The sequence below is a fragment of the Micropterus salmoides genome, unplaced genomic scaffold, assembly GCF_014851395.1.
Source record: "Micropterus salmoides isolate LMB-PRFRI ecotype aquatic unplaced genomic scaffold, ASM1485139v1 Ms_hic_scaffold_13, whole genome shotgun sequence".
Classification (NCBI taxonomy): domain Eukaryota; kingdom Metazoa; phylum Chordata; class Actinopteri; order Centrarchiformes; family Centrarchidae; genus Micropterus; species Micropterus salmoides.
Window position 1 is genome coordinate 5057319 of NW_024040374.1, and position 6484 is coordinate 5063802.

A 6484-nucleotide genomic window follows, 5' to 3' on the forward strand; every position below is an offset into this window, starting at 1 on the left:
TATTTGTTTAAGTAACTTAGTTATAGTTTTATTAAATTACATTATACAAAAAAAACCATTCCTGTTAACTTTAGCTCAAGTTACAGTGCATTCTTTGATGCAACACTTCTTTGTAAGGCTTAATGAACAGTATAAGCTCTAGTGTGCTAGACATTCTCTAGATCCTAGTTTGTATATTTTGTATCCCACTATAACTTTTGCTAGGAAACAGCAAACATCTCCATATTCACCCCTGTTATTATTCATGATGTGAAATATACCCAAAACAAGACACTTGATAGTAGGCCATCATCTGTGCATTATAAAGGGGGGATACGTTTTATGGCAGGTTGAAAATACAGTCTGAAATAATTTGTATCCCACTATAACTTTTGCTAGGAAAATAGAAACTTCTCCATATTCACCCCTGTTATTAGTCATGATTTGAAGTATACACAAAATAAAAATACTTGATGGTAGGCCATCGTCTGTGCATTATGGAGGGGGATACATATTTTGCACTGCATGTCCAGCCTGGTAGGTCATCACTTTTTGTGCTGTTTAAATGCAATGCATTATTAAATTGTTAAGATAATAATTTACTCTTTAAGGAGGGGGACTCAACAATTTCCAGCAATATCCAAAAGCTATCCATGCAATGGAAACATGAGGCGAGCAATGTGTTAAACTGATTACAGTAATGTTGATTTTACAGTATCGTAGCGTAGATATTTGTAGAAGCAGCTTACTTAAAAAATGTGACAGCCTGTCTATATCTAGCTTGCAAATAGTAACATGGATGACTAAGCGATCAACTATGTGGTCAGTTATAACATTGTTAGACTATCGCAAAATAACTGTTTGCTTTAAATTTATTCATTTAGCTGATGCTTTTATCCAAAGCGACTTACAATTGCTTGAGGTCGCACGTCTCTGGAGCAACTACAGGTGAAGTGTCTTGCTCAGGGACACAATGGTGGATGTCTCACAGTGGGAACTGAACCCAGGTCTCCCACACCAAAGGCAAGCATCTTATCTATGCACCATCACCACCCCACCTCTACAAGGGAAATTGAAACTGCTCATTTTGTTTAGACATTCTCAATTCAGTGCAATGAATAATACGAAGTTCAATAACCCGTAATGTTAACGTTAGCCTATAAAAGCGTTCTGATAATCCGTGTGCTAGCTTGCTTAGCAAAAACCTTGCTGAGAAAACAATACTAAAACGATAGATGAAACAATCCACGTTATATTTTTCATTTACTTTTGTGAAGTCGAAAGTCCGCCTTCACCATTTAATGCACGCGCACACCCGCTGCAGGGGGAATACTTTCTATCAGAGATAACTACCTTGGCACGAACATGTGGCGGTGTAACATCCCAAAGGATCCGAGTAGTTTAGACACATTTGTTCCGCCTTTCGCATTGGCGGCATATCGTCGCATGGAAGATATATAATATGATTATTGTAGACTTTTCGTTCAGAGGGAGACCATGGGGGGGTCCAAGATCTGTGTTACAGGGGCACTGGCCCCTTTTGGCTCCCCCGCAAAACCGCCACAGCCCAGAGGAAAAATCTTTTGCTCAGAATAGTCTTTTCTTTAACTCTTGAGAAAACACTAAGATCTCAATAGTATATCTTTTTGAGATCCCTCCAAACTGAATTGTTGCTCCTAAAACCCCTTAGGAGAAAAGGATGAGATGAAGAGAGATTGAGGTTTTGAGACTTAGGTAAGACAAATGGATAGTGAGCTTGATTTTATTACATTACTGTCTATGCTTGGAGAACTGTGCTGGAGGGTTGCCCTGTGCTGGATTTAAAACCTGCTCCTGCTGTTAAAAGGGCTGTTAAAGGTCTGTTAAAAACACAACAGACAAATCAACAGTGAAGAACAGATTGTCTTTAAATAGAGTACAATTTTCCTTTACTTAAAAGAGGAGAAATACTATTTCCACAATTAAAGTCCTCAAAATTCTACTCAAGTAAAAGGTATAAAAGTATTCTATAGTGAATGTTCTTAAGTATCAAAAGTAAAAGTGCTTATTCTGTATGACAGGTACATGTTGTATCTCAGTTCTTGCGTGCATTCGGTCCTTAATGAATTAATCTCTAAACATCATGTCAAAGTATTAGGTGTTCCAGTTATTCTGGCTGTGACTACCTTAACAAATTGGAAAACCTGACATTTGAAAGTGCATTATTTTCAATGTTAAAATGTATTTTATTTTTCTCAGTAACTTATAACAGATAATTAACAATAAATACATATAGCTTAGAGCTTTTTTCTGATCCACATTCTGGAGACTGAAATTACACTTATTTAAGATCAGTTAGAGATTTGAGAAGTGGGAGAAAAGGCCTTTGGTCTCACCTTGGTATTAAAAGCAGCTTATTTGTGTCTAGGAGAAAAGAAGGAAACAACTATGAGTTCTCATCATTTTACTTTCCAATGGGAGAGTTCAAGATTTACTCTTGTTCGCCCTCTTGCACTGTCACTCTCTTTTTTCTTCTTACCTGTTCTCTCTTCCTCTTCTGTATCGCAAAGCACTTCTTGCATGTGATCACTCGACCCACGTCAACCCAAGTTAGAACAGGTGTTTAGGTGCAGAGTGGGAATGGAAAACCATTCTCCCTGTTACAAGTCAGTGTACCATCAAAATGATTTTAAAGCTGTTCTTAAGATAAAATTGCTACATAATGTTGCTTTAAATTGTACACCAAGCTGTTTCAAAACATTCCAAATACCATGTCCTTCAGCTTTATCCCCTGTGGATTTTTAAAGCATCATAGACATAAAGATTATTTACAACACCTCATGTTCTAATTAAGATTACATTAGTAACAAATTAATACAATTGGTCTAGTTTTATGTCCTCTCTGACCTCAAATGGTTCTACTTTACAAGTGGCTAAAACTACATTATACACTACTTCCTCCAGCTATATATATAAAAAATGGGTCTTACAGTAGAGAAGATTGCCAATCTCATCAAGACTAATCTGGAAAATGGTGGTTAAACAAAATGATTTAGAAATTATACAGTAAGTAGAAAAGCATCAGAAGGTTGATTTACAGGATCAAGGCCTACACATCCAGGGTTCTGACTGACCCATATTCCAGAGCCAGGAAACTTGTCCTCACCACCACCACCTCCACAAGCATCCCAGTCCAACACAGGTTAGCCGTAGAGGGCCTACTGATCGTGATCCAATGCGACCCTGTGCTAATTCCCTGGTGAAAGCCACCCAGTCAGTCCAGCGATGCCTCAAAACCTCAAGGTTTATATGAACAAGCTCCACTCTGAATGGGAACCCAGGAACTAGGCCGGTAATAACAGACCTCAGGAAAAAAGCTTTTGACCAAAGAGAGAGTGGTGAACAGAGACTCACCCCGTTCGCCCCCTCGTTTTCTTTCCCTGCAGGTTTTGGGAGAATGTCGAACACACTTCCTGTAAAGCTATGTAGTATTTATTACAGCCTGCGTTTTTGATGGCTGGGGTCATGTAGCCTGCTGTCTATTTATCCTAGAGGTCATTTACTACATTAGGCCTGGTTTCGGGGCCAAGAGAGGAGGGAAGAACGAAATCTAAGATGCAGGAACTAAATTGGTAGCAAATGTATAGCCTCCAACTTGCCCCTTTGCCCTAATGCGTTTCTCAAGTGCTCTGCTCACCGTGCTCCAAGATGCGGGGACGGCTTGCCTCTGAAATAATATTTCAACAGTGGTTACAGACGCAAAACCGGCGCCATCTCTCAGCTTGGGTTGTTCCCACCAAAGTGCAGCATAAGGGATTTTCATTTTATTTCTGGGAAGATGTTATGCTTTGCTGTGTAGTGGTGGTGACCTTAAGTTTAAGAGAAGCAGGCTCATGTCTAGGAGATTGCAGGTATGAACTCTCGCTGATAAAACAGAACAAGTTATGCTCTATCCTCCTTTAACAGCTATACAACTGAGGTGCCTTTGAGCCAAGCATTTAACTGTATCTCCAGTGTAGCTGTGCACTGGCTTCAGTAGGAGACTGTGGTTGGACTGGGCCGCTCCCAGGTTGGATGAATGTAACTGTATGAATGTGAAGCAGGGCGTTGCTGGAAAAAAGAGCATGTGTGCTCAAATCCCCAAGAAAGGTTAAAAACAGACATCAGTGCAGAGGCTAGCAGGCCGCCCACACAAGCCTGAAACTGAGCTACTAAAGTTATATAAACAAATTGGAAAACACACCTTATGTTAATGAGAGATCATTTACCCCTGTGGTATAGTCATTCTTGTCAGCCATTTTGCCAAAATGATTTCTACTACGTTTGAGATCAATGCCTCAAAGATGTTTACGTGGAGGCTGAATCGCTGTTCTTCTGCAGCTAAACTCTCTAAAAGATGACATTGACCATCACATTTTCATTTAAATGGCTCACTGGAGTTCCATTTGCTTTGAGCCCAACAGGCTCAATAAAAGCCAATGAGCTGATGAAAACAGGAAAACCTAGTTGTTGTCTTATACAAACAGCATATGGTTTGCTTAGCGTGGCTGCACATGGCAGCACTCCTTCGACTTCATTTGCTCCTCGGTAGCAAGTTGTCCTCTTACCATCTGGGTAATTATGAAGTTTCCCACTCTCCAAGTTTCTTTTGTCAACACTTTACTATAGCCTTAATTGTTGTAGTGTATTAAAATAAGGCATATAATACTGTTATTTCTGAAAAAAAGAATGAATTTGTTTTCAATTAAGTGATAATGATCTTTTTTATTTTAAACTTGATGAAATAGTACTCAATAATGATTGTATTTTTATTTAAGAAATATCTTTGGTGCTTAGTACTTCTTACTGTGGATTTCTCTGTGATCACACTTGTAAAACATTACATTTGAGGAGTAGTTTGACACTTTCGTGTATGTTCATGGAATATGAAGCTATTGGACTATTTCTTTGCAGTACAGGAACAGTGATTTCCAAGACTGCAGGAAGTCCTTTCACCTGGCCAAGAAATAGTCCAGCACACGACTCCTAGTATAAGCACAAGTTTGGGTTTTTACACTTTGGGTTTTGTACGAATTAAACAAATAAGGTATAACATGTTAGTGAGCTTTAGATGTGTTGTTACCTTCGAACGCTGCCAGACTAGCTGGGTCCCCCTAGTTCGAGTCTTTATGCTAAGCTAAGCTAACTATCTCCTGGCTGTAGCTTCATATTTAGTGTAAAATATGGGAATGGTATTGGTCTTCTCATCTAAGATCCATATTGTTGAACTATTGTTTTAAAGAGGTTTGTCTGTAGATTAAGTCTTTTCTTTCTTCATCTATGGCATGGGCAAGTGTTTTGGTACCTATTGAGATTTTCTCCAAACAAACAATATCCCGTAAAGATCAGAAATTATCAGACACTATGTGACACTATGTGGGTGCAAATCAGAGTCACCTCACACAGGAATCAGACATTCCCAATCCACCAAATTCTTATTGATTACTTGACAGTCTCTACTAGCTGTCAGAAGAGGCTGATTTTTTTTTGTTGACAAATCTGATTAATCTGCCCTCTGCACCTCATGATAAAGATAAAAGAGCGGAATGTGTCTTGTCATATTGCCGGGCTCCGATCAGCAGTCGAGCATGTAGCTGTCAGATGTTTAAAAAGATATCCCCTTCCCCAAGGCAAAGTGAAATTAATGGCGCTATTATAAACATCTGTCAGACAGCCCAGATCGAACAAAACACAAGAGCTCCCAAAGATCCTTGGTTTGTAAAGGTCTCTGGCTCTTTTGCAGTTTCATGTTTTGGCGGGGAGTGATATGCAGGTAGTGTGATCACAGTAAATTGATGATTCATATGGGTTGCTACACCTGCCTGTGGGCCACCATGGTGCCTCAACCCAGAGTACCTGCCAAGGCAGTAAGCAGCATGGTCGACCAGAGGAGGTGGTCTGGCCCCGACGTCCTGGCAGTTTGTCCTGCCTGATTCACCCTGAGCCGCTTTGCCTCTGACACTCTGATAACCTAGCAGAGCTTTGTATCATTCTCTCCTAAAGGTTGTGACAGGAAAGTTTGCGTACTGTTCTGAATGTAATCATTTATGTTTGAGGGTGTTCTTGGCATGTTTATGCATGTGACTGTGTGTATATTTATTTATGTGGCCGTATGTAAATGTGGATTGGATCTCCTTGTGAGGACGTGATATACGTGACTACCTGTGTTTATTAAATCCCCCTCCCCTCTCCCCCCGAACACTTAATGTAGCAATTGAGATTGATAGATTGATGTTTGACACAGGTGGCTCTGCCATACAGGAGACGAGCCAAACAGTGTTGTTACTCTGCAACTTTTGTCTATTCATGACTATTTGGCAAATCAAACAAGTGTCAGGAAGTTTTGCAACACTCCGATATTTCACGGTCTGTCTGTTTGCCTGTCTCCATTGCACATTATTGCACATAATCAGTAAAGATGATGGCAGGAACTTCAATGGATTCAGCTCAGTTTCTGAATGTTCACACCATGACCACAAGGTGGAGC